Source organism: Sus scrofa, chromosome 1 (genome assembly GCF_000003025.6).
Source record: "Sus scrofa isolate TJ Tabasco breed Duroc chromosome 1, Sscrofa11.1, whole genome shotgun sequence".
Taxonomy (NCBI): Eukaryota; Metazoa; Chordata; class Mammalia; order Artiodactyla; family Suidae; genus Sus; species Sus scrofa.
The window spans coordinates 37,269,478-37,295,603 of record NC_010443.5 but is presented as its reverse complement, the minus strand read 5'-3'; the positions used below and the strand labels follow the sequence as shown (position 1 = coordinate 37,295,603).

Sequence of the window (26,126 nt, the reverse complement as noted above, 5' to 3'; positions counted from 1 at the left end):
GTGGCCATCTAGCCACCTTCTGCCCCAGGTGCTGACTATGTTGTGGCTTTTCCTGAGGAGGTAAAAATCAAGAATGAAGATGAATGTGCTCACCTTGGCAGAATAGGGTCTTAAATGCCGTGGTGTGGCCAACTGAACTCTCAGATTGTGGGGTTCAACACAGCACAGACAAAACACTTGTAGATTCAACATATTTTTAAAAGGGCTCAGAATATATACATTTTAAATAAATACCTCTATAGTATGATCTTCATTTGTGAAATGCCTTTGTGAACACTGGCTTATTTTCCCTTCTTCTTGCCTTGCCAAAGGGAGTTGTCCTGCCGAACTCACTTCGTGACTGAGTCAGATCCATCCAAGAAGCAATGTTTTGAATAATGGAGTGGTGGTTATAAATGTCTTATTGTGTGTTTTCCTTCACAGCTTTAAACAAAGAAATTCCAACGTTTCTAGCTTGTTTTTCTTCCTTCCTTTCTTTTTTTAAATTTGAATTAGTGTCTCTTAATTTGCCAGTGTTACATGATATTGTCATCAAGCATAAAACAATTGCTTGAATGTAGTTTGAATAGGACTAAGGAGCCATTATTACTGTGTTCAAAATCACCTCATGATCAAGACTCAAAACTGGCATATGATTCATTGAGCTAAAAAAAGGTTTAACGAGATGAATTTTTATCAGTGATGGTTAGAAACTGTATCTGGCTCTCCTAAATTTAGGTAGAACCTAACTGAAAATGAACATTTCTGAATGTTTCAAATATATTTTGCTTCTAGTTTGGCTTGAAATGAGTACTTTTCCTTGATTCCTCTTCAAATCTTCTGTATGTAATTTACAGAATATTCAAAATTAAATAAGCATATATAGTCCTGACTCTGATAAATGTGGATTTATTGCATTTACAAGATTTGCATTTCCTATTCTGACTAACATCTTTTAATGTTACATTAATATTTTTTAATAACAAACAATGTGTTGTTGATATGGGATTTTGTGCCCTTAGAAAGAAACAAGAGGGGAAAAAAGTTTGAAATAATCTTTATCCTCCCAACCACTCCTATAATTTCATGTTTATAATTATAGGAAAATATTCTTAGAAACCAACTCCAGTAAATCTTGGGGAGTTCTATAAACCTTTCACAACTTTTTGAAATGGAAACAGTAATTAATTTACAGTAAATGTTTGTTTCTTCATGCCTGTGTTTAAAGTATTTCTCTGAGGGCTGAGCTATAGGAGAAAAGAAAAAAAGAAAGGGGGGGATAAGATAGTTTAAAATAGCTCATAGAGGTAATTTTAAAACCTTTTTAAAAATATTACCTGTAGCCAGAATTCAGTGTTATTTAATTTTGCATCTAGGAAATAAGTTGCCATGCTGGTGCCTAAGGGATGTAATGTGTTATATTAGGAAGAGCAATAAAACAGGAGTCAGGGACGTGCGGGTATGACAAGGGACCCTGCCATGAACAAGGTATGAAAGCTGGCTAAGTCCTCTGGGCCTTGGTTTCCCATCATTAGCAAGGGCTCCTCCTCCTGCTTCAATTCTGCAATTCCTTATTCATTTGTGGACTTCACCAAGAACCTATTCAAAGCAAAATACATTGCCCTTATCTAATATGGTGCCAAGGCCGAATATCACAATACTTCATTTTTCACACGATTTCCTTGAATCCTCAGAATAGCCCTATTCCAAGAGATAGACAAGCATCACCAAGCTCCTTTTCGAATGAGTAAACTGAGTCGCGAAACAACTAAGTGGTTTGTCCAGCACCAGCTAGATAGTAACAGAATTAGTTCGAGAATTCAGGTCTCCCGAGTCCAACAAAATAATCTACTTGGGCACTCTTTGCACAAAGAAAGTACCTGGCTGTATTACCGCCCTTTTGTTTCTTTCCCATAAGAATATCTTGCATCATCTGTCCACAAGTTTTAAGGTTGCTGCTGAAAGTTATTTGTACAAACTTTAAGATCAGGGCTCTGGCTTGGTCCCAATTTCTCCTCCAAGATCCTGGGTGGCCTTGGGCTAGTTATACACCCACAGAAATAAGATCTACACACATGAGGATACCCTTGGTATTAGGCTATGTTATTGCTTGGGTATGCTGTGAGAAAAAATGTCTATGGAGTTCTTGAACTTACTAGGGAAGGTGGATAAAAGAAATAAGCTTTATTAATAGGCTTCTACCCAAGTTTCTTTCAAATGAAAAAGTGGGATTTCAGATCTGTGCTTTATCAAAGCTATTTCTAACTAGCATCTCTTGGTGGTCAAGGATATAATAAGGTCTTGAAGATCATTATCATGCTTCTTTCCATATTATTTTCCCAAATGGCAAAGCTGGTGTCAGATTCCTGGAGATGTGGGGAGGGGATTGATAGGAGACTTGCAAATGTTTATGGAGGCACTAAAACATTCTGTATGCTTTTCATATACTGAAAATTTCAAAAAATCAAACTTTTTCTGTAGCAAAAGACTCCAACAGGGAAATTCTCTAGAATCTAAATGCAACCTAAGATTTATTCCCCAGAACTCAACTGGTACTTTCAGTGTAGTTCAATCATATTCTTTTTATGCCCCCTTCTTCAACCCCAAGTGGGGAAACTAATCAAACACATTCTCCATATACCGCAGAGCCCACAGATTAAGCCTCCCAGCTGCAGCACTAGCCTCACAAGTTCAGAGACCATCTCCAGTTTCCAAAAGTGCAGTGGCTTTCTTGACTAGAGGAATACCCCAGATACACCCACTGTTCTCAGTTTGCCTGACTTCTGCATCTGTCTTATTATTACCAATACCATTTCTCTGTCCAATCAGACTTTTGGATAAAAAGGATTTCTCTTTCATATTAATAGGAAGAACTTTGCTTTAGTACTCTTCCACTTCCTTCCCCACATAACAATTTCATCTTCAGGAGTTCCTATCGTGGCTCAGTGGTTAATGAATCCGACTAGGAACCATGAGGTTGCGGGTTCGATCCCTGCCCTTGCTCAGTGGGTTAAGGATCCGGCGTTGCCGTGAGCTGTGGTGTAGGTTGCAGATGCGGCTCGGATCCCACGTTGCTATGGCACTGGCATAGGCTGGCAGCTACAGCTCCGATTAGACCCCTAGCCTGGAAACCTCCATATGCCACGGGAGCAGCCCAAGAAATGGCAAAAAGACAAAAAAAAAAAAATTTATCTTCATATTCAGTACTGCATTGCAACAGTTGCCTGGCTCCTCTGTCAAGATCCTGACAGTGATGAGGTGCCAGGATATCATCAGGTTTTCAGTTGGGAAAAAAAGTGGCTTTATGTAGTCTGTATATGAAGAGTCTGGCAGATGAAAATTCAGAAGTGCTGCCAATGAGGCAAATGTTTAATCTTGGAGAAGGCCCTTCACACGAATGTGGTTGACGTAGAGGAAAGGAAACCACAAAAACAACAGGGCAATAACATTAAAGACTGGTTTACACACAGCAAAAGGAAAGGAAATTCAGAGCTGATTTCCACATCCCTTCTTATAATTCATCACAACAGGATGAAATATGTAGATGGTGTTTCCTCTATAAACTGGAAAAAGAGCACAAATTTCAAAATCAGATGAACATAAATGTAGTAAAATGTCTGGTTATTATTTCAACTTGGATAGCTATCTTCCATGTGAGCTTCTCCTAACACTTTGCAACAATTAGTCTCCCCTTATTAGAGCTGAGGAAAGTGAGATCCAGACCAGTAAAGCAATCCCTTCAAACACATGGAAAACCAGAGCCACAAACTGAGTTGCAACTTTTTTTTCACACCTGCTATAAAAGTTACTTTCTTGGTAGTATACTTTTCTCAAAAGAAATTAGCTTTTATTTAAAAGCATTCAATCAGTCAAATAAATTTACTATCAAATAGATTATAACAGTACTCTGAATAATACGTTTTAGACCAAATTTTAATTCATTTGCAACAATTTGAAAATTATTATTATTATTATTATTATTATTAGGGCCACACTGTGGCATATGGAGGTTCCCAGGCTAGGGGTCAAATCAAAGCTACAGCTGCCAGCCTATGCCACAGTCACAAGAATGCCAGATCCAAGCCACATTTGTGACCTACACCACAGCTTATAGCAACGCCGGATCCTTAACCCACTGAACGAGGCCAGGGATCAAACCTACAACCTCATGGTTCCTAGTAGGATTCATTTCCACTGTGCCACAATGAGAACTCCAATTTGAAAATTATTTGATGATGTGTCTTTCCCTTTACCAACTCACCTTCTAGTTACAATGATTCAATAAATTTGCAAGGTATAATCATAGCTAATTATTCTAAGAAAAAATTTTTGCTTGTTTATAGTGAGACTTAAAAATTATGAAACATTGCCCTAAACCCCTAATACAGGAAAATAGCCTAAACATTACTGATAAGGTGTTTCCATCATGGCTCAATGGTTAGCAAACCTGACTAGCATCCATGAGGATGTGAGTTTGATCCCTGGCCTCGCTCAGTGGATTAAGGATCTGGCGTTGCCATGAGCTGTGGTGTAGGTCACAGACTTGGCTCAGATCCAATGTTGCTGTGGCTCTGGCGTAGGCTGATGGCTACAGCTCCAATTAGACCCCTAGTCTGGGAACCTCCATATGCCGCCGGTGCATCCCTAAAAAGACAAAAAGACAAATTCCAGGTAAAATTTATATCCACTGAAATAAGGTTGTATATATGTGTTGGGATTTCATTTTTTTTCTAAGTAATGTTTACATTTCTACCTTGATAAATTGCAAAGGAATTTCTCCTAACCACCCCAAGATCCTCTCTACCCTTTTTAAATTAAATGTATCATCAACCAGAATCTGAATTTTTAAACCAACCTACCAAAAGTTATACCTATAGAAACTGTACTTGAATCTTAGCCTCCAGGATCTAAGCCTGGAGAGATGTATCCAGAGTGGCTAGATGCAGAAGAGCTGGAAGCGAACTTATGTAACAATCAAGGAGGGAGTCGAGAGCTTTGCCAAGAAACTGTGTCAAGCGTGTTCTGAAGGAACAGAGCAAGACCACCAAAAAGGAGAATGTGAGGTGAGGTCAAAAGGTAAGGGGAAGAGAAAGACAGGAAAGTCTAAAAGATCAGGAGGTAAACCCTCCATATGGAACAGGGCAAGCCAGGAAAGAAGGAGGATGGGAATGATGAAAAGATGCCAAAGTTCCCATTTCAGTAGAGCCAGATGGCTGAATGTGGCACAAAAGAGCCAGTCACGCAGGGCCAAATTGGTTCAAACAAATAACACTGGAAAAAAGAAAGTCAGGTGAAGGTCAATAAATGTTTACAAGAAAAAAATTTTTTTAAATATGGCTGATTCTCAATGCAGAATAAAGATAAAATGAAGACATTTTTACAATAGGAAAAAGAACTCCAAAAGCACTGACCATTAGCAGACATGCACCAAAGAAATTCTGAAGAGTGATCTCAGACAAAAAGGAAACGGTCCCAGATAGAAAAATAAAGATATAAGAAGGAATAGAGAGCATCAAGAAATTGTATATTGGTTAAACTAAATGATTATGAAAGAATATAAAATGGTAGAGTGAAGCTCAAATCTCAAAAAACACAGGATAAAACTGAAGGAACCTCAAGAAAGTCAGTGAAGGGAGATACCAGGATGAGAGCTATACTGGAAGGAGAAAGAAATTAGTTAAGATTGGAACAATGTCATACAAGAGTCACTTTGCTGTACAGCAGAAAATTGACAAAACATTGTAAATGAACTACAGCAATTTAAAAAATGATACAGGTCCACACTGAAGACTCTACGATCATGTCTCCTTTTCATCAAGAGTTGAGAATGCGGAGTTCCCGTCGTGGCGCAGTGGTTAACGAATCCGACTAGGAACCATGAGGTTGCGGGTTCGGTCCCTGCCCTTGCTCAGGGGGTTAACGGTCCGGCGTTGCCGTGAGCTGTGGTGTAGGTTGCAGACGTGGCTCGGATCCCGCGTTGCTGTGGCTCTGGCGTAGGCCGGTGGCTACAGCTCCGATTCAACCCCTAGCCTGGGAACCTCCATATGCCGAGGGAGCGGCCCAAGAAATAGCAACAACAGCAACAACAACAACAACAAAAAAAAAAAAAAAAGAGTTGAGAATGCCTTGGTGAGGCAGTCTGAACTTTAATTATACTTGGCTTCTCCCAACTACGTGCTGAGTAAGTTACGACTCCCTACTCCATGCCCTGCAGCCTAGATCAGCTGAAGATACTCAATTCACTCCATAGAAGTGTTCTGCTTCAACCTGCTCCTGAGAACTGAAGGTAAGCTCCAACGCTTAGCAGCAGTGCTCAGCTTAGAAGCCAAAAATAAAGAGCCACTTACCCCCCTCTCATTTTCCTGCTAAACATCTAGAACCTAGCTCCCAATAAAGTCCTGCTTGCTGACCCAGCTCCAGTAAGGCAGCCCAATGCTTCCCAAGATACACTCAAGACCACACCCAAAGACTGCACCAGGTGAGGGACCTTGGAAGCTTTCAGAAAGGCTGAAGTCCCATTGTGATCACACAGTTCTGGTCACTCATCTTCTGCCAGAAGCCTCTGTCTCATAGTGGCGGTATTTTCCTTTCTCTGCACAGCTAGGTTTGTGCTTGTCATAGAATTTATATATATATACCTAATTGGCAAATCTATAAAGAAGCATAAAAGAATGATCAAAACAAGGCAGGACAACGGTTAGTCTGGGAGGTGGTGGGGGGGAGATAAGGAAGGAGATCACAGAGGGTTTTATGGTATTGGCAATATTTTTCTTTCTTAATCTGGTCAAGTATGACTGACTAAATGAACACATGAATAGTCACGTGTCATTTTACTGTAAATCTTTACATCATTCCCGTAAATTCTATAAACAAACAAAACTAAAAGTAAGAAAAGTCCCTTGGCTGCTTTACACGTCCATTTCCCTCTCACCAATCCAAACTAACAGTACTTAGTATTTACCCGCTGGAACTTCTCCTTCTACCATTATGGTCAAAACCAGTACCATTCCAGTTGCCTGGAATAATAGTTTCCTTATTTGTCTCTCTGCTTCTATCCCGCCACATTGTGTTTTCTGGAAAGAAAAAAAAAAAAAAAAGTGTGATCCTTTTAAAGCCTAAATTAGATCTTGTCACTGATCTGCTCAAAATCTCCAAGGCTCTTACCCAACTCAAAGAAAACTGGGAGTTCTTACCATGTGTGGCAAGGCCCTAAATGACCTGGTTCTGTTACCTCTCTGCTTTCATCTGCTGGTTCCCCTCTTCCATCTCCAGCCACACTGGCCTCTGTGTTGCTCCTTGAATTCACCCAGACAACTCCTACCTCAAAGACTTGTTTTTTCATCCTATGGCCATACAGCTCACTTTTCACTTTATTCAGATTTCAGATCAATGACTTATCAGAAAGGCCTTCCCTAAACATACATTCTGTTTAAATATTATTCCCCTGACCTGCTTTATTTTTCTTTTTAGAACTTATTAACACCAGTCCCATGTATTTATTTGTTTATTTCTTTATTATCTTTTCCCCATAACTACAACATAAGCTCCATAAGGCCAGAAACTGTCAGTTTTGCTAACACTTGAATGATGGGGAGCAACATGTAATATTTGTTGAATAAACGAAAGGTAATCCTTTATTTACACACCTTCAATCTCAGCCAAATTTCCCCCAAAGTCTTAAGTTTACTGGGCTTTCTCATTGTCCATTTGGGTTCTTACAAATGATCACCAAAGGAGAATGCCAGTATAGCAAACAAATCACTTTGGGAAAATAATTGCTAGTGTACAAAAGCAAGGGAATATAGAAATATTGGTGAACTCTGGCAAATTCAAATCTGAATTATGTGCCTAAGATTAAAAAAAAAGTATAGGAGTTCCCATCGTGGCGCAGTGGTTAACAAATCCGACTAGGAACCATGAGGTTGCGGGTTTGGTCCCTGCCCTTGCTCAGTGGGTTAAGGATCCGGCGTTGCCGTGAGCTGTGGTGTAGGTTGCAGATGCGGCTCGGATCCCGCGTTGCTGTGGCTCTGGCGTAAGCCTGTGGCTACAGCTCCAATTCGACCCCTAGCCTGGGAGCCTCCATATGCCGCGGAAGCGGCCCAAAGAAATAGCAAAAAAAAAAGACAAAAAAAATTTTTAAAAAGTATAAAAAATATAGTTTAAGAAAAGAAATACAACTGTGAGCCATGCATGAAACGTAACGACTTTAGTTTAAATCCACACCTCTAGGAAAAAAGGCTATTTAACTTACGGAATAAAAAAAGACACACCCTAAGTTACATCAGGCCAATAACTATACTTAAGTGGCTATGAAAATAAACAGAGAAAAGGATACAAAAAGTATTTGACATTTAAATCACTACCAATTTTAATGTATTTAATTGAAATCATAGACTGTTGAAAACAAAATGAACTTTAAGAGAAAGATTCACAGACACATTGGGAAATAAATCAAAGTTAATGCTACTTCGAAACTTCTTCTTCTTCAAAACATTTGTTTTATATATTTTTGTCTTTTTTCTTTCCTAGTAGAAAAATTCATCCCTAATCTAGAGTTAATTGGCTTTTGCTAGCCCAAAGATCTTAAGTTCTGCTGAAAACAAACAAGCAACCAAAAAAGAAGCCACTAATGCAAATCAATAGTTGACAATAATTTTATTATTTATTTATTTATTTATTTATTTATTTATTTATCTGTCTTTTGTCTTTTTAGGGCCACACCCACAGCATATAGAGGTTCCCAGGATGGGGATCTAATCGGAGCTGTTGCCCCCAACCTACACCACAGCAATGTCAGACCCGACCCACGTCTCTGACCTACACCTCAGCTCACGGCAATGCCAGATCCTTAACTCACTGAGAGAGGCCAGGGATCGAGCCCGCAACACCATGGTTCCTAGTCGGATTCATTTCCACTGTGCCACGATGGGAACTCCAACAATAATTTTAAACTTTTTTTTTTTTTTGAGGTTAAAATCTTTCTTGACGTAACATGTCTGGATTGCAAGAACTATTTAATACCTTGATTACTTTTCCATTACATTTCATTATTTTGACACAGGTTAGTCTGAATTTTGCCTTTTATCTAGTATTTTAAAAATTCAGGTTTTCCATCAGAAACATAAAATCCATTATTATCATTTAGCCACATTCTTTCCCCATGTAGTGCCTGTTTAAGATTTTTGAATATTGACTCTATAAAATTCTCCATTAGGAAAACTGGACAAATAGCTTTTCATCTGTCTCTTAACACTGAAAAAGATCATTGTCTAGGGTTAGTAATAAGGTAATGTATGTATACTTTTCAAAAAATAGCTCTTGGCTGCTATTGGGCATTAGTTGAGATGAGTGTCTATGAGTCAGAAGACCTTAATTCTAACCCTGCCTCTAGCAATGACTGGTATCTCTATCACTTTGGAAATTCATTTAAGTTTTGTGTATCCCAGTTTTTTCTCATCTGTAACAGTGCTAGATAAAGACCAAGGTGGGCTCCAGCTCTGAAACTGAGTCTGCATACAGTTGCTTTGCCTGACATGACTTGACACATTCCTAATCTGAATCTGTACTGTTATAAATACATGTGCCAGAACAACCGAGCTCCAAAATACCTCAGCAAAACTATCAGAACTGAAAAGATAAATTCAACTTCCATACTCCACTTTAAAAAATGAATAGAGCAACTAGACAGAAGATTAGCAAGGAAATAGAAAGTTTGAACGACACTACAGACCGACTCAACCTAACCTATCTATTGAACACTTCATTTAACAATAGAAGAATATCCATTCTTTTCAAGTGCAGATGGAATATTCTCCAGGATAGATCATATATATAGGCCATAAAACAAGACTCAATAAATGTAAAAGGATTGAAATCAACACATGTATGGCCACAATGGAAGTAAATTAGAAATCAACTTCCTTTTGTCACACCTCAAACAACCAATGAGTCAAAGAAGAAATCACAAAGGAGATGGAAAACATTTTGAGATAAAACACAACACACACACACACACACACTCAAAACACAACATACCCCCACACACACTACAGCATAACATACCAAAATGTATGGGATGCAATGAAAGTAGTGCTCAGAATAAAATTTATAACTGTAAATGCTTAACTCAAAAATGAAGAAAAATCCCTAGTCAGTAACCTACACTTTTACCATAAGAGACTAGAAAAGAAAGATTAAATTAAACCCAGAGTGAGAAAAATGAAGGAAATAATAAATATTAGCATAGAAATGAGTAAAATAGATAATTTAAAAATAGACAAAATCAACAGAACCAAAAGTCAGTTCTTTGAAAATATCAACAAAGTCAACAAACCTCTAGGTGAAGTGACTAATAAAAAAGAGAAAATACTCGGAGTTCCCGTTGTGGCTCAGTGGTTAACAAATTCAACTAGGAACCATGAGGTTGAGGGTTCGATCCCTGGCCTTGCTCAGTGGGTTAAGGATCCAGCATTGCCGTGAGCTGTGGTGTAGGTTGCAGATGCAGCTCGGATCCCATGTTGCTGTGGCTCTGACATAGGCCAGCGGCTGCAGCTCCAATTCAACCCCTAGCCTTGGAACCTCCATATGCCACAGGAGCCTCCCAAGAAATGGCAAAAAGACCAAAAAAAAAAAAAAAAAAAAAAGAGAGAGAGAGAGAGAAAGAGAGAAAATGCTCGAATTGCTGAATCAGGAGTGAAAAGGGGGACATTATTTAGTCTTACAGAAATAAAAAAGATTCTAAGGAAATCCTATGAACAATTACATGCTGACAAATTGATAACTAGGTGAAATGGATAAACTCCTAAAAAGACACAGTCTAAGTAAACTGAGTCAAGAAGAAATAGAAAATCTGAACATAGGACAAATCAAAAAATTGAATTATAATCAAAACATTTCCCACAAAGAAAAGTCCAGAACAAAATGGCTTCACAAGTAAATTTTACCAAATGTTTAAAGAAGAAAATTAACACAAATCCCTCACAAATTCTTCCCAAAAATAGGAAGAGGGGAACACTACGAGAATTATTCTAAAACCAGACAAAGATAGCACAAGAAAACTATAGACTAATATTACATTCAAAAATATAAATGCAAAAATTCTCAATGAAATATTAGCAAGCTGCATTCAACATATAAAAATGATTATACACCATGACAAAGTGATGTATCTGAGAAATGTAAAACTGATTCAGGAATTCCCGTCATGGCACAGCAGAAATGAATCCGACTAGGAACCATGAGGTTGTGGGTTTGATCCCTGGCCTTGCTCAGTGGGTTAAGGATCTGGCGTTGCCATGAGCTATGGTGCAGGTCAGACGCGGCTGGGATCTGGCATTGTTGTGGCTCTGGCATAGGCTGGCAGCTACTGCTCCAATTAGACCCCTAGCCTGGGAACCTCCATATGCCACGGGTGTAGCCCTAAGATAACAAAAAGACAAAAAAAAAAAAAATTTGATTCAATATATCAACAGATCAATGTATTACACTGTATTAATAGAATAAAGGACAATTTTTTTAATGCTCATTCAATAGACATAGAAAAGCATTTGACAAAATCCAACACCCTTTTGTCACTAAAAGCAAAACAAAAAACAAACAAACCAAAAAACTCAACAAGGAAAGGAAATTCCTCAACCCAATAAAAGGCATCTATGAAAAACCCACAGTTAATCATATAGTCAATGGTAAAAGACTGAAAGATTTTCCCCTTAAGTCAAAATGTCCACTTTGGCCTCTTGTGTTATTCACGATTCTAACTGGGGCAAGCAGACCAGAAAAAAGATATGATGCTTTCAGATTGAAAAGGAAGAATTAAAATTACATGTATTTCAGATTACACTCTTGAGTATATTAAATCCTAAGAAATACACACACACAAACTTTTTAGAGCTAATAAATGAGTTCAGCAAGGTTGCGGGGTACAAGATTAATTCACAAAAAGAAATTGTATTTCTCTATACTTCCAATAAATGGAAAATAAAATTTTTAAAATTTCATTTATAAAATCTCAAAAGAGGGAGTTCCCGTCGTGGCGCAGTGGTTAACGAATCTGACTAGGAACCATGAGGTTGCGGGTTCGATCCCTGGCCTTTCTCAGTGGGTTGAGGTTCCGGCGTTGCCGTGCGCTGTGGTGTAGGTCGCAGATGCGGCTCGGATCCTGCGTTGCTGTGGCTCTGGCGTAGGCTGGCAGCTACAGCTCCGATTCCACCCCTAGCCCGGGAACCTCCATATGCCGCAGGAGCGGCCCAAGAAATGGCAAAAAGACAAAAAAATAAAATAAAATAAAATAAAAATAAATAAAAAAAATAAAATAAAATAAAATCTCAAAAGAGTATAATACTTAAGAATAAACTTAACAAAAGAAGTGTAAAATATACACTTTGAAAAATACAAAATATTTAAAAGTAAAGAATACCTAAATAAATGGAAAGATATTGTGTTCATGGATTGGAAGAATTAATAAATACTATTAATGGAGCTCCTGTCATGGCTCAGTGGTTAACGAATGCCACTAGGAACCATGAGGTTGAGGGTTCGATCCCTGACCTTGCTCAGTGGATTAAGGATCTGGCGTTGCCATGAGCTGTGATGCAGGTTGCAGACGCAGCTCCGATCCTGCAACACTGTGGCTGTGGCATAGGCAGGCAGCTACAGCTCTGATTGAACCCCTAGCCTGGGAACTTCCATATGCTGCAGGAGCAGCCCAAGAAATGGCAAAAAGACAAAAATAAATAAATAAATAAATACTATTAAGATAGCAATACTCTCCAAATTAATTCAGCACAATCCTTATAAAAATCTCAGCTACCTTTTTTGCAGAAACTAAAAGCTGATCCCAAAAGTCATATGGAAATACAGAAGACTCATACTAACAAAAAAAATCTTGAAAAATTACAGCAAAGTTGGAGGACTTATTTCTCTCAATTTCAAAGCTACAGTACTTGACACAAAGCTATAGTAGTGACTTTTGCGTGGTACTGGCATAAGGACAAACAAATAGATTAGTAGAACAGAATAATGAGTCCAGAAATAAACCTAAGCAATTATGATCAGTTGATTTTGACAAGAATGCCAATCATTCATGGGGGAAAGAATAGACTTTTCAACAAATGGTGCTGGGACAACAGAATATCCACATTTAAAGAATGAAGTTGTACCTCTATCTCATACTACATACAAAAATTAGCCCAAAATGAATCAAAGACCTAAATGTAACAGCTAAATTATCAAACTCTAGAAGATAACACAGGACTAAATCTTCATGACCATGGATTAATTCATGGTTTCCTAGCTATGACACCAGAAGCACAAGCAACTAAAGAAAAAATGTATAAGCAGAATTTCATCAAAATTAAAATATTTTACATCAAAGGACACTATTAAAAGTGAAAAGATAAAGCATAAGATAGAAGAAAATATTTATATTTCATGTCTGAAAAGGATTTGGTTTCCAAAATACATAATGAAAGACAATCCAATTAATATACGAGCAAAGAATTCGAATGGGCATTTCTCTAAATAACATATATAAATAGCCAATAAACACATGAAAAGATGCTCAATCTCCTTAGTCATTAGAGAGATGCAAATCAAAGCCATGAAATACTACTTTATAACAAGTAGATGGTTATATAAAAAAATAAAATAACAGTGTTGCTGAGGATGTGGAGAAACTGGAACATTCATCCAGTGCTGGTGGGAGTTTAAAATGTTGCAGCCACTTTAGAAAATAATTTGGCATTTCTTCAAAAAATTAAACATAGAGTTACCACATGACCCTGCAATTGCACTTTTAGGTCAATATAGCCAAGAGAACTGAAAATACATGTCACATAAAAACCGGTACATAAATGTTTATAACAGCATTATTTATAATAGCTAAAAAGTAGAAACAACACAAATGTCTGTCAATGAAAGGTTAAATAAATGGACTATTACTCAGTCTTTAAAAGGAATGAAGTACTGGTACATTCTACAACCTTGAAAGAAGACAGTCTCAAAAGGTCACGGATCATAATAATTCCACTTACATGAAATGTCCAGGATAAGCAAACTCATAATGACAGAAAGTAAATGAGTGGTTACTTGGAGAGAGAAGGGGAAGTGGGGAGTAACTGCTAATGGGTCCAGGGTTTCTTTTTGGGTTAATGAAAATGTCCTGGTATAAGTGAGGATAATTGGACTGAATATATTAAAAACACCGAATTGTATACCTTAAAAGGATGATTTTCATGATGTGAATTAAACCCCAATTTTTAAAAATCTGAATCTAGAGAGTAACAAGTTGTGTAAAATGGACTGTATCTTCAGTGATACATGCATGCAGTCCAGGTAAAGTAGAAGAAGACAGGTGGAGGTCTATCACTTTAAAAATGAACAAAATCAGTATTTTTCCCCCTTCTGACAGAAAAATTCTTATACACCCATGACAAGGAGGTTAGTGACTATTTCCAGAACTGATGCAGACTGTGAAAAATGAAGTGCCTAGTGCCTAGTGCCATTTGTGGTTTTAAGACCAAGAAATGCAAGGTGTTTCAATTCCTAGATCACACTGTTTTATTAAGCAAACAAAAGTCAAGGCATAGTTATGTTTAATTTTAAATCTGCACCCCTCCCTAATCAGGCCCTCTAGCCAAAGACGTGCTGTGACATTTTTCCCCTGTCCTAGTTAGCACAATCTTTTGAGGTGAGAAAAAGCATGTCACTGAAAAAAAAAAAAAAAAAAACCAGAGAGAGAGAAAAAGTTAAAAAAAAAAAAGGTTTTGTATTTAAAAGACTCTACTTTGATTAAAAAAAAAAAACTTTGAATAGTTTTGCACTTTTACTATGGAGAAAATAAATACTATTTCAGGATATCAGTTACCTCCAGAGAGGACGGGAGGGGGAAGTAAAGGGGAGGCTTCTCTCTTTAACATTATGTTTTTATAAGCATATATAGAGAGCCAAAGCATTTACATTTGTTTAATTCTAGTGATAGATAAATGGGCATCTGTTAGTTTCTGAACTTTTCAAAGTGTCTGAAATATTTCAAAATTTTAAAACTATCTTAAAATTACTTGATATTAAAAATATGATAGATTTGTCACTGGAATAATATTTTCTCAACATGAACACATTTTATGCTTTATTTTATTTTTTCTACTGCTGTCAGCTGGCAGAAAGTCCTTAAAAATACCCTCGGTCAGTCATCAAACATTTATTCAGGACCTACCATGGTACCAAGTGCCAAGTGCTAGAAAAGTTGCTCAGCGAGACAAAGATAATAAGACACAGTCTCTATCCTCAAAAAGCTCTCATCTTAGTGGATAATTCAGACAGAGGAACACACGATCCCAATACAATTTAGTAAGTGCTATGAGAGATATACGCACAGGAGACATGGACTCCGAGAAGGGAGTGAAAAAACAAAATCAGTCACATACACTCATGATTCTCCCTAATGAGTTAACAAACACCAGATACATCAACCCTGGGGGAGGTGGGGGTGGTGTGGAGAGACAACAAAAAAGTATTTATTTTATCTAGCGTAATGACACAACCCACTGAATGGAGGCCACAAAACTATAATTTTTCCCCCTGTAATTTTTTAAAGCTTCAATTTTATATGTTTATTTTAATCAAATGCATTTAGCCAGCTATGAAATTTCTGCATACTTATTCTAAGGAAACTTTTGTGGCTAGTATGTATTTTTTTTACTACACGGAAGTCATCGTGCATGAATCATTTCATTAAATCTTCATAAAGTCTCTGGGAGATAGGTGCTATCAGTATTCCCATTTTACAGAGGAGAAGACTGAGCCTCAGTGTAACTAGAAAACATGTTCAAGTTTGTAGTTCCAGTTAAACAGAGCTCTTAATGATTTGTCCATGCTACATCATGTCAGTTATATAAGGGAAAAATAAAGATACATAGAACCCTCTATTAGCACAGAGAATATTTTCATCGTGATGCTTAGAATTCCATCCAATTTTAAAAATGAAAAAAGCCCTTGAAATTACTTGGCTTATTATATCGTAGTAACAGAGTGTTTATATATTTAATCTTAGCTCTGTAAAGTATGCAAAGGGAAGTCAATCTAAAAGCATTCATTTTCCATGATGAACAAGTGGATTTGGTTCTGGTCAATTAAAATGGTCTGTCAAGGCCTCTCAACAGGATGGTGACTGATGTTAAGAAAGAGTCCTTATTGAAACCTACAGACTGCTTTATAAAGAAAATGCACAAGGATATCATTCCCCCGTGGTATTTGGATTAGGGGGACCTGGTGCCATTGGCAACCAGCAGGGTATTAGAAACAAAAAAAGAAAAGGCATGTATTGTTTGGGAGAGATTTGCCACTGAAGAGACCCTTATCGGAACCACTTTGTTCCCAAGGCTGGGAGGATTTGCCGCAGACTCACCAAATAAGAACACAAGCACATCATCCAAAAGAAAAACATATCAGAAACTACCCAGGAGCCCAGGAGGCCAGGGAAATCGCCACCTCAGAGTGAGAGTGCAGACGATGATGGTCTGAACCACTCTAACTTTGTGAGATGCCAGACTCCTTGGACCACAGGGGCCAAAGCTTCAGGGCTACCAAGAAACACAGAACTGTTGACATTTAGATGAAGCCTGAAAGAAAGGGGCAGAGCTGCTATATTTTTATTGTTTTAATGGGTTTTAGTGCTGGTCTGGGCTAAGTGGGCTCCTGTGATTCTCGGTGACCCAGCCACCTAATGGACTACATAGCCACGAGAACCCTTCCTATCCCATCAAGTGTGAGAACAAATTTGGTTGATTCTTCTCCAAAGAGATCTTGGCAATCACACAGCAGGTTGTGCCTCTCCCACAAAGGCATCTCCTTGTATTCAGTGACCTTTGTTTCACCCTTTGCTTCCCACCTCTGCATGCCTCCCTTGGATGCTGTGCTACATACGACATTGCTTTGTGGGCTCTCAAGACTTCTTCCATTCTTTGTTATTCGACTGAGGCTATGGGTCATAATGACAGTGATCAGCCACAAAGAGGTCAGGCCAAGGGTGAAGGTGCATCCAACTCACTGGTAATTCACTTCATTGGAGACAATGCAAAAAGCAGGAATTTTAACTGGATGTCCTGGATTTGAAACTTACTTAGCTTCCCTCTTTTCCCTTTTTTTAGAACACGAATTAAACAGAAGGCTAAATTTTGCTAGAGTTTCAGAAAGCAATCCTCAAACAGTGAATTACCTAAACACAGTGACCTATTTATTCATAGGGAAATCTATAGAACTCTAAAAAGCATAAAAGCACTATATGTGAAAATGCTACAGCATTGTGAGTTAAAAATTGAACTGAATATATAATTTACATTCCCTGTTTAAAATTCTGAAGCCTACCAGGGATAATTAAGGTCAGAATCTGATGGTTCTTAGTTTGTCCAATAAGGACACAATTCAGAAAATGATGATTTGCATGTTCGACAATCTCAGCGGAAATAGGGCCCCCAAGTTTAGAGTTTCTGAGAGAGCTCTTCAGTCATGGCTTAAGATTCCATGTGGTTGGAGTTCCCGTCGTGGCGCAGTGGCTAACGAATCTAACTAGTATCGATGAGGACATGGGTTAGATCCATGGCCTTGCTCAGTGGGTTAAGGATCCGGTGTTGCCGTGAGCTGTGGTGTAGGTCACAGATGCGGCTCGGATCCCGAGCTGCTGTGGCTGTGGTGTAGGCCGGCAGATAAAGCTCCGATTCGACCCCTAGCCTGGGAACCTCCATATGCCGTGGGGGCGACCCAAGAAATAGCAAAAAGACCAAAAAAAAAAAAAATTTCATATGGTTGTGATAATTCCAAAATGGAGGAATAAATCAATCCGGATGAAATTTTGAAAGATGCCACCAAGTCTCAATGTTTCAAAGCCAACACTTCCACTGCTAAATCATTCCTTCTGTTTTAAAGGAGTGATTATTTGATTGGCAGTGGGGGTGGAGAGAAATGTTTCACCAGTAATGCACATGGGCACCTCATATCCATGATTATATATAAAAGAGGATGGGATCTGGGGAAAACCTCCAGATGCATTCAGACACACAAATCATCCAGAGGAGGGGCTTACCCCATTTTCTCTTGAACTCTAGTAGGAAATTTCCCATGCCATAATTGTATTTGTTAGAGTGCAATGATCAAAGTCCATAAATTCCTCCATCCATCCCCATTCAGGGAAACCATATGGCTTTACTAGGAGAGTCACTGGTGTGTCGTATGCATGATTAAATACCCATTCGGGAAAGGAACACTGGGGAGAGCAAAGGCATTTTTAAAAAGAGACTAAAAGCATGAATTCCAAGAGACATGTGGATATATGGTCTACTCCTGTGAGATCTAAACATGTAGGTCAAGACAGAAAACATACTGCGGTATGATCATGAAGGGAAAAGAGGAGAGATTCCTGGAAATGAAGGTGATTTCTCTCAGCAGCTGTGTGCACAGAGCCACTTAGGTCTTCATCAAAAATTCTGAAAAGCAAACACGGTCATTCTGAAGTCTATCAATTATCAGACACGCCTATGATCTTGTGCTGTGTTTGGTTGTGAGGAAAATGACATTGGTAAAAAACAAGAAAGTAGCATTTTCCCCCTTTCTGACTGGTGAAGATTAGAAAGTTTGATAATTCCCAGAGTTTGTGCAAATGAGAGGAAATAGAGTTGGAATGGGTAAGTAAGATATTGGAAATGCTTATTCATCAAATTTTTTAATTTGCATAAAAATTTTCAATTTGCATTAAAAATGACCCCACAATTACATGACTAGGCACAAGAGACAAAAACATATACATACCTATGAGTATCTATTGTAGCATTTTTTTAATCTAACAAAACATGGAAGAAATCTAAATATTTAACAGTAGAGGAATGACTAAATGAATCTGAATAATCCATTCAGTAGAAGGATATGCAGCCAGTAAGAAGAGGGAATAAAGTAAATCCACCCATTTCTGTATTCAAAAAAACATGAGTAAATATGAGTCTACTTGTAAAAACAAAGAGAGAGGAAAGAAGGAAAGAAGGGAAGGGAAGGGAAGGAAGGAAAGAGAGAGAGAAAGAAAGAAAGGAAGGGAAAGGAAAGAAAAGAAGAAAGAGAAAACATTAAAGCATAAGGTACATATGATAAATGATTGTTTCTAACAAACAGTAGAAATAACAGAAAATTTCTGAAAATTTCCATAAGAAATTGTTTTTAGTAAAAAAAATCCCCAAGAAGTGAGAATTTGAGGAGGAAATGATTTTTACTTTTCATTTTATACCCTTTTGTTCTGTTTGATTTTTTCCTTTAAATAAGCAATGTAAACATGAAATTTTAAAAAGCTAACTTGTAATATAGCATCATCTATAGCTCAAAGTTTCTGTTTTTCCTAAATAACTTTTATTGAAGTAAAATTTGTATACAATAACATTCACTGCTTCTAAGTAGCAATTTGAATTATGACAAATGTATACAGTCATGTAACTACCATCATAATAATGACGTAGAATATCTCCATCACCTCTGAAATTTGCTCCTGCCCCTTTACTACCAATCCCACAACATTATCCCTGGGTCCTAGAAACCACTGATTTGCTTTATTTCACTAGTTTTGCTTTTTCTAGAATTTCATTTAATGTAATCATATAAAATTAAATTTTGCTTCTTTTTTTGATTAGCATAATAGTATTAAGATTCACCTATATCGTTATCTGTATCTGTAGTTTAATCCATTTCACTGATGAGTAATATTCTATTGTATGCATATACCATTGTTAACCCAGTTACCAACTGATAGACATTTGGGATCATTCCAACTGTTAACTATTATAAACAAAGCTGCTACTCTAAGTTCAAGTATAAATTTTCCTGTAGATGTATATTTTCATTTTTCCTCAGTAAGTACCTAGGAGTGGAGTTATAGTGAAACATGTTAACATGCTACATTGATCTTTCTCTATTTTCTTTCATTGATTTCTGCTCTAATCTTTATTATTTCCTTCCTGTGCTTACTTTGTATTTAATTTTCTCTCATTTTTTTTTAATTTCTTAAGGTAGAAACTCAAGTCATGGATTTGAGAATTGTCTTGTGTATTTAATAGAAATTAATGCTTTAAATTTTCATCTAAACACTGTTTTCATTGCATCCTACATATTTTGGCATATTGTGTTTTAATTTGTTTTCAGTTCAAAATAATTTCTAATTTTCTCTGTGATTTCTTTCTTCATCCCACAGGTTTTAAAAAATTGAGTTCATTTTCAAATATTTGAAGATTCCTCAAATAGATACCTACCTATTATTACATTCTCACTTAAAATCATTGCGATTAGATGATGATTTTTAATTTTATTAAATTTGGTTTATGGCCCAGAATATGATATACCTTGGTGAATATTCCATGTGTATATGAAGGGAATATTTATTCTGCTGTTGTTGAATAAATGGTTCCATAAATGTAATTAGGTCAATTTTGCTGATTGTGTTGGTCTCCTTTTCATCAATGACTTTCCTACTTATTCTATCAATAAAGAAGACTATTAAAATCTCCAACTATAATTGTGGTTTATCTAATTCTCTTTACATTTTTATCAGATTCATTTCATATATTTTGAAGCTCTTTTATTATGTACATGAACATTTATGCTTATTATTAAGTCTCATGATGAATTTACCACTTCGTTCTTATGAAATATCTCTGCTTATTCCTGGTATATTTCTTATTCTAAAATTTACTTCAATATTAATATAGTGACTCCAAATTTTTTTTTGCTGAGGGTCGAATTGAATATATTCTTATATTCCTTATAACATCTGTATCTTTACATTAATTTGTGTTTCTTATAGATGATATATAGTGATATATATCTTAGTTTTCTTAAATCTGACAATATTTGACTTTTTTTTTCCACTTTTTAGGGCCACACCCACCACATATGGAGGTTCCCAGGCCAGGAGTCAAATCAGAGCTACAGCTGCCAGCCTATACCACAGCTCACAGCAACGCCAGATCCACTGAGCAAGGCCAGGGATTGAACCCGCAACATGCACAGGGTTTCATGTGGGCTTATGTGTTCAGCTTCTTTGGGTGAACACCAAGGAGCATGATTGCTGGATCATATGGTAAGTATATGCTTAGTTTTATAAGAAACAGCCAAACTGTCTTCCAAAGTGGCTATTCTACTCTGAACTCCCATCAGCAATAAATGAGAGTTTCTGTTGCTCCACGTCCTTGCTAGCATTTGGTGTTGTCAGTGTTCCAGATTTTGCTCACTCCAGTAGGTATATAGTGGCATTTCATTGTTGTAATGTGCATTTCTCTGATGACATAGGTAGTGGAGCATCTTTCCATAGGCCTGTTTGTCATCTGTATAGCCATATATAGGCTTCTTTAGTGAGATGTCTGCTAAGATCTTTGGCCCATTTTTTACCTGGGTTGTTCATTTTCTTATTATTGAGGTTTTTTTAAGATTCTTATTTTTTCTATTGTAGTTGCTTTACAATGTTCTGTCAATTTCTACTGTACAGCAAAGTGACCCAGTGAATGAATATGTACATATTCTTTTTCTCACATTTTCCTCCATCATGTTCCAACATAAGTGACTAGATATAGTTCCAAGTGCTATACAGCAAGATCCTTATTGCTTATCCACTCCAAATGTAATAGTTTGCATCTACTAACCCCAAACTCCCAGTCCATTCCACTCCCTCCCCGCCCCCCGCCCTTGGCAACCACAAGTCAGTTCTCCAAGTCCATGAGTTTGTTTCCTTTCTGTAGATAGGTTCATTTGTGCCATAGATTCCAGATATAAGTGATATCATATGGTATTTGTCTTTCTCTTTCTGATGTACTTCACTCAGTATGAGAGTCTAGTTGCATCCATGTTGCTGCAACTGGCATTATTTTGTTCTTTTTATGACTGAGTACTATTCCATTGTGTATATATACCACATCTTCTTAATTCATTCCTCTGCAGATGGACATTTAGGTGGTTTCCATGTCTTGGCTATTGTGAATAGTGCTGTGATGAACATAGGGATGCATGTATATTTTTCAATGAAAGTTTTGTCTTGATATATGTCCAGGAGTAGGATTGCTGGGTCATATAGTAGTTCTATATTTAGTTTCCTGAGGTACCTCCATAATGTTTTCCATAGTGGTTGTACCATTTACACTCCTATCAGCAAAGAAGGAGGGTACCTTTCCTTCACACCCTCTCTAACACTTGCTTTTTGTTGACTTGTTAATGATGGCCATTCTGACTAGTGTGAGGTGGTACCTCATTGTAGTTTTGATTTTCATTTCTCTAGTAATTAGTGATGTTGAGCATTATTGAGTTTTACAAGTGCTTTGTATATTTTGGAAAACAATCCTTCATCAAATGTGTCTTTTGCAAATATTTTCCCCCAGTGTGTGGCTTGTCTTCTCATTCGCTTCACATTGTCTATCACAGAGCAGAAATTTTTAATTTTAATGAAGTCCAGTTTATTGATTATTTTTATTTTTTTGTGGATTGTACCTTTGGCATTAGATCTAAAAAGTCATCACCATATCCAAGATTATCTAAGTTTTCTCCTATGTTATCTTCTAGGATAGTTTTGTATTTTACATTTAGGTCTATGGTCCACTTTGAGTTTTTTGTGAAGTATATAAGGTCTGTGTCCAGTTTCATTTTACTGTAGCTTTATAATAAGACTTGAAGTTGGGTAGCATCAATCCTTCAACTTTTGTTCTTCTCCTTTCATATGATGTTGGCTACTCTGGGTATTTTTGCCTCTCCATATAAAAGTTAGATGCAAGGACACTACAAAATGCTCATCTATAGGGATTTAGGTAATTTTAAATATTTTCCTAATCCATCTGTTTACAAAATTTTCTGATCTGATATGCACTACTCAATTAATAAAATACCTTTTAAAAATACATCATTGAAAATATATTTTCATTGATAATATACTATCAAAAATACACTATTGAGTTTATTCCATTGGTTTTTATCTGTGCAAAGTTTACTTTCTTCATTGTTGTGTTGTAGTTTTTCTGAGTGATAACGAGCTCTGGGATAGATATTTGCATATTTGTCTCTGTAGTCATAAAAGTTCATTATCTTTTAAAAGGATTTAAATAAAATGAAAACATTTTTTTTAACCCACAAAGTGTGATTTCCAGAGCTCTTCTTTCCTTTGTGCAGATCCAGATTCCTATACGGTATCATTTTTCTTCTACCTGAAGGAAGTTTAAATTTCCTTTAATATTTCCTGTAATGTAGATATGCTGTTAAAATTTTTTTCTCAGCATCTGTATGTCTGAAAAAGGCTTTATTCCTCCTTTGACTTCAAATGATCTTTTCACTGTGCAAAGAATCCTAGTCTGACAAGTTTTTTTCTTTCAAACAAGTTAAAAATGTTGCTCCACTGACTCTTGACTTGCATTGTTTTCAATGACAAATCAACTGGTACCTTTATCTTTGTTCCTCTGTATTTAAGAGGTCTTTTTCCCACTACCTGCTTCCAAAAATGTCTCTTTAATGCCAGTTTTGAGTGATTTTAATGTTATTATAATCTGCCTTGGTGTAGTTTTCTTAATATTTCTTCTGCTTGTCATGGAGACTCTTGGATCTATGGATATACAGTTTTCATCAAATTTAGAAATTTTTCATTGATTATTATTTTAATATTTTCTTGCCCTTCCCTTTTTACATCTACATTAGATGACTTGATATTTTCTCACATTATGTCCCACATGTGATGAATGTTTTGTTCACTTTTTCTTAGTCATTTTTTCTTTCTGTATTTCCATTTGGATACTCTATCATCATGTCTTTGAATTCACTTGTCTTTTTTAATTTTTATTTTTATTTATTTTTTTGGTCTTTTTGCCTTTTCTAGGGCCGCTCCCGTGGCATATGGAGGTTCCCAGGCTTGGGGTCTAATCGGAGCTGTAGCCGCCAGCCTACGCCAGAGACACGGCAACGCGGGATCTGAGCCACGTCTGTGACCACCACAGCTCACAGCAATGCAACGCCAGATCCTTAACCCACTAAGCAAGGCCAGGGATTGAACGTGCAACCTCACAGTTCTTAGTCAGATTCATTAACCACTGTGCCATGATGGGAACTCCTGAATTCACTTGTCTTTTCTTTTGCAGTATCTAACATGGTGTTAATTACTTCCATTGTGTTTTTTATTTCAGACTTGTATTTTTCAACTCTAGAAAATTCACTTTTGTCTTTTTTATATCTTATATCTCCACTACTCATTGCCTTCATGTTGTTTTTTATCTTTTTCAATTTATAATTGCTGAGGGGGGGTTATGGCCACATCTGTGGCATATGGAAGTTCCCAGGGTGGGGTCAAACTGAACCTGCAGCTACAGGCCTATGCATAGCCATGGCAATGCTGGATCTTAGCCATCTGTGACTGTATGCCACAGCTTGCAGGAATGCCGGATACTTAACCCACTGAGCAAGGGCAGGGATCGAGCCCACATCCTCATGGATGGCAACTCCCTAAAAATTGTTGTTCTGGAGTCATATTTTCCTGTTTCTTTGAATGTTTGATTTTTTTTTTTTTTTTTTTTTTTTTTTTTTTGCTTTTTTAGGGCTGCACCCATGGCATGTGTTAAGTTCCCAGGCTAGGGGTCGAATCGAAGCTACAGCTGCTGGCCTATGCCACAGCCACAGCAATGCGGGATCTGACCCATATCTGTGACTTATACCATGGATCACAGCAACACTGGATGCTGACCCACTGAGCCAGGCCAGGGATTGATCCCTCATCCTCATGGATACTAGTTGGATTCATTTCCACTGTACCACAGTGGGAACTCCTCTGATTATCTTTTTATTTGTATGACAGACCTAGCATATATTATGCTTTTAGATGATGAATTTTGTTGTAGTCTTTTAATATTACAAAGTTTTTCTGGGGCACAGTTTGAAATCATTTTGATTCTATTGGTGCTTACTTTTAAAATGGTTTGGGTATGGAGTTCCTGTCGTGGTGCAGTGGTTAATGAATCTGACTAGGAATCATGAGGTTGCAGGTTTGATTCCTGGCCTTGCTCAGTGGGTTAAGGATCTGGTGTTGCTGTGAGCTGTGGTGTAGGTCGCAGACGCGGCTCGGATCCCACGTTGCTGTGGCTCTGGCATAGGCCAGCGGCTACAGCTCCAATTAGACCCCAAGCCTGGGAACCTCCATATGCCACGGGAGCAGCCCTAGAAAAGGCAAAAAGACAAAAAATAAATAAACAAATAAAATGTATCAGGCTAAGTCCAGAGTAGTCTTTAGTCTACAACTAATTTGGTCCTTCTAAAGAATTCTACATAATGCCCCAGGCATTGGGAGGTCTTTCTACTCCCACTGATGGAAACCTGAACAATTCCTAGTCTGTCTAAACTCCAAAGAATATTCTACCTACTCCTTTACAATGGTTCTTTTCCCAGCCTGAATAGTTTTTTATATGCATGTTCATAAAAGTATTCAGTTAAAGGCTCGAGGGAACCCCTCCGTAAATCTCTTTGAATTCTTTCTCATTTTGTAGTTCCCTCCTTTCTGGCATATTTCTCTGCAAATCCTAGCTATGTTGACATTCCTGAACTGCAACTTTATCTTCTTAATTCAGAAAATTATGCAGGCTCTCCTTGGATTCCATGCCATAGTTTGCAGCCTAGAATCTCTCCCAAGCATTAAACTGTGGAAATCGTGTTCTACTAATTGCGCCCCTTCTCTCAGGGATCACTCTCCTGAGCTGCCTTTGACTATGACTAAAAACCATTGCTTCATATATTTTCTCTGGTTTTTTAGGATGTACATCCAGTCCCTTACTCTATAATGACCTACATAAAGATTTATAAAATTTGTAAACAATAGGAATACAAAACACAGATAACATCCAAAACTATCTGACTAAAACTTTACTTTTTATGAGACTTCAAAACTGTAGAGTGTTCTTTTGGTCATATTTCTAAGAAGCAGTTATCATACATTAGAATTCTGCAGAATAAGGAGTTCCCATTGTGGCTCAGTGGTTAATGAATCCAAGTAGGAACCATGAGGTTGCTGGTTCGATCCCTGGCCTCGCTCAGTGGGTTAAGGATCCAGCGTTGCCTTGAGCTGTGGTGTAGGTCACAGATGCGGCTCGGATCTGGTATTGCTGTGACTCTGG

The 26,126-nt window shown here is 37.4% G+C and overlaps 1 long non-coding RNA gene across 3 annotated transcripts in view; it reads right to left on the bottom strand.

Moving 5' to 3' along the window:
* The window catches only part of LOC110260189, a 251,067-nt gene that overhangs the window by 187,128 nt on the left and 37,813 nt on the right, over nucleotides 1–26,126 (bottom strand). Inside the window, exon 4 of one of the 3 annotated variants that reach the window (XR_002343033.1) lies at nucleotides 6,060–7,052. The exons of the other annotated variants lie outside the window; for them this stretch is intronic. This is a non-coding gene — a long non-coding RNA (uncharacterized LOC110260189). Of the gene's footprint in view, nucleotides 1–6,059; nucleotides 7,053–26,126 lie in introns of those variants that run through there. 3 annotated transcript variants of the gene reach the window in all.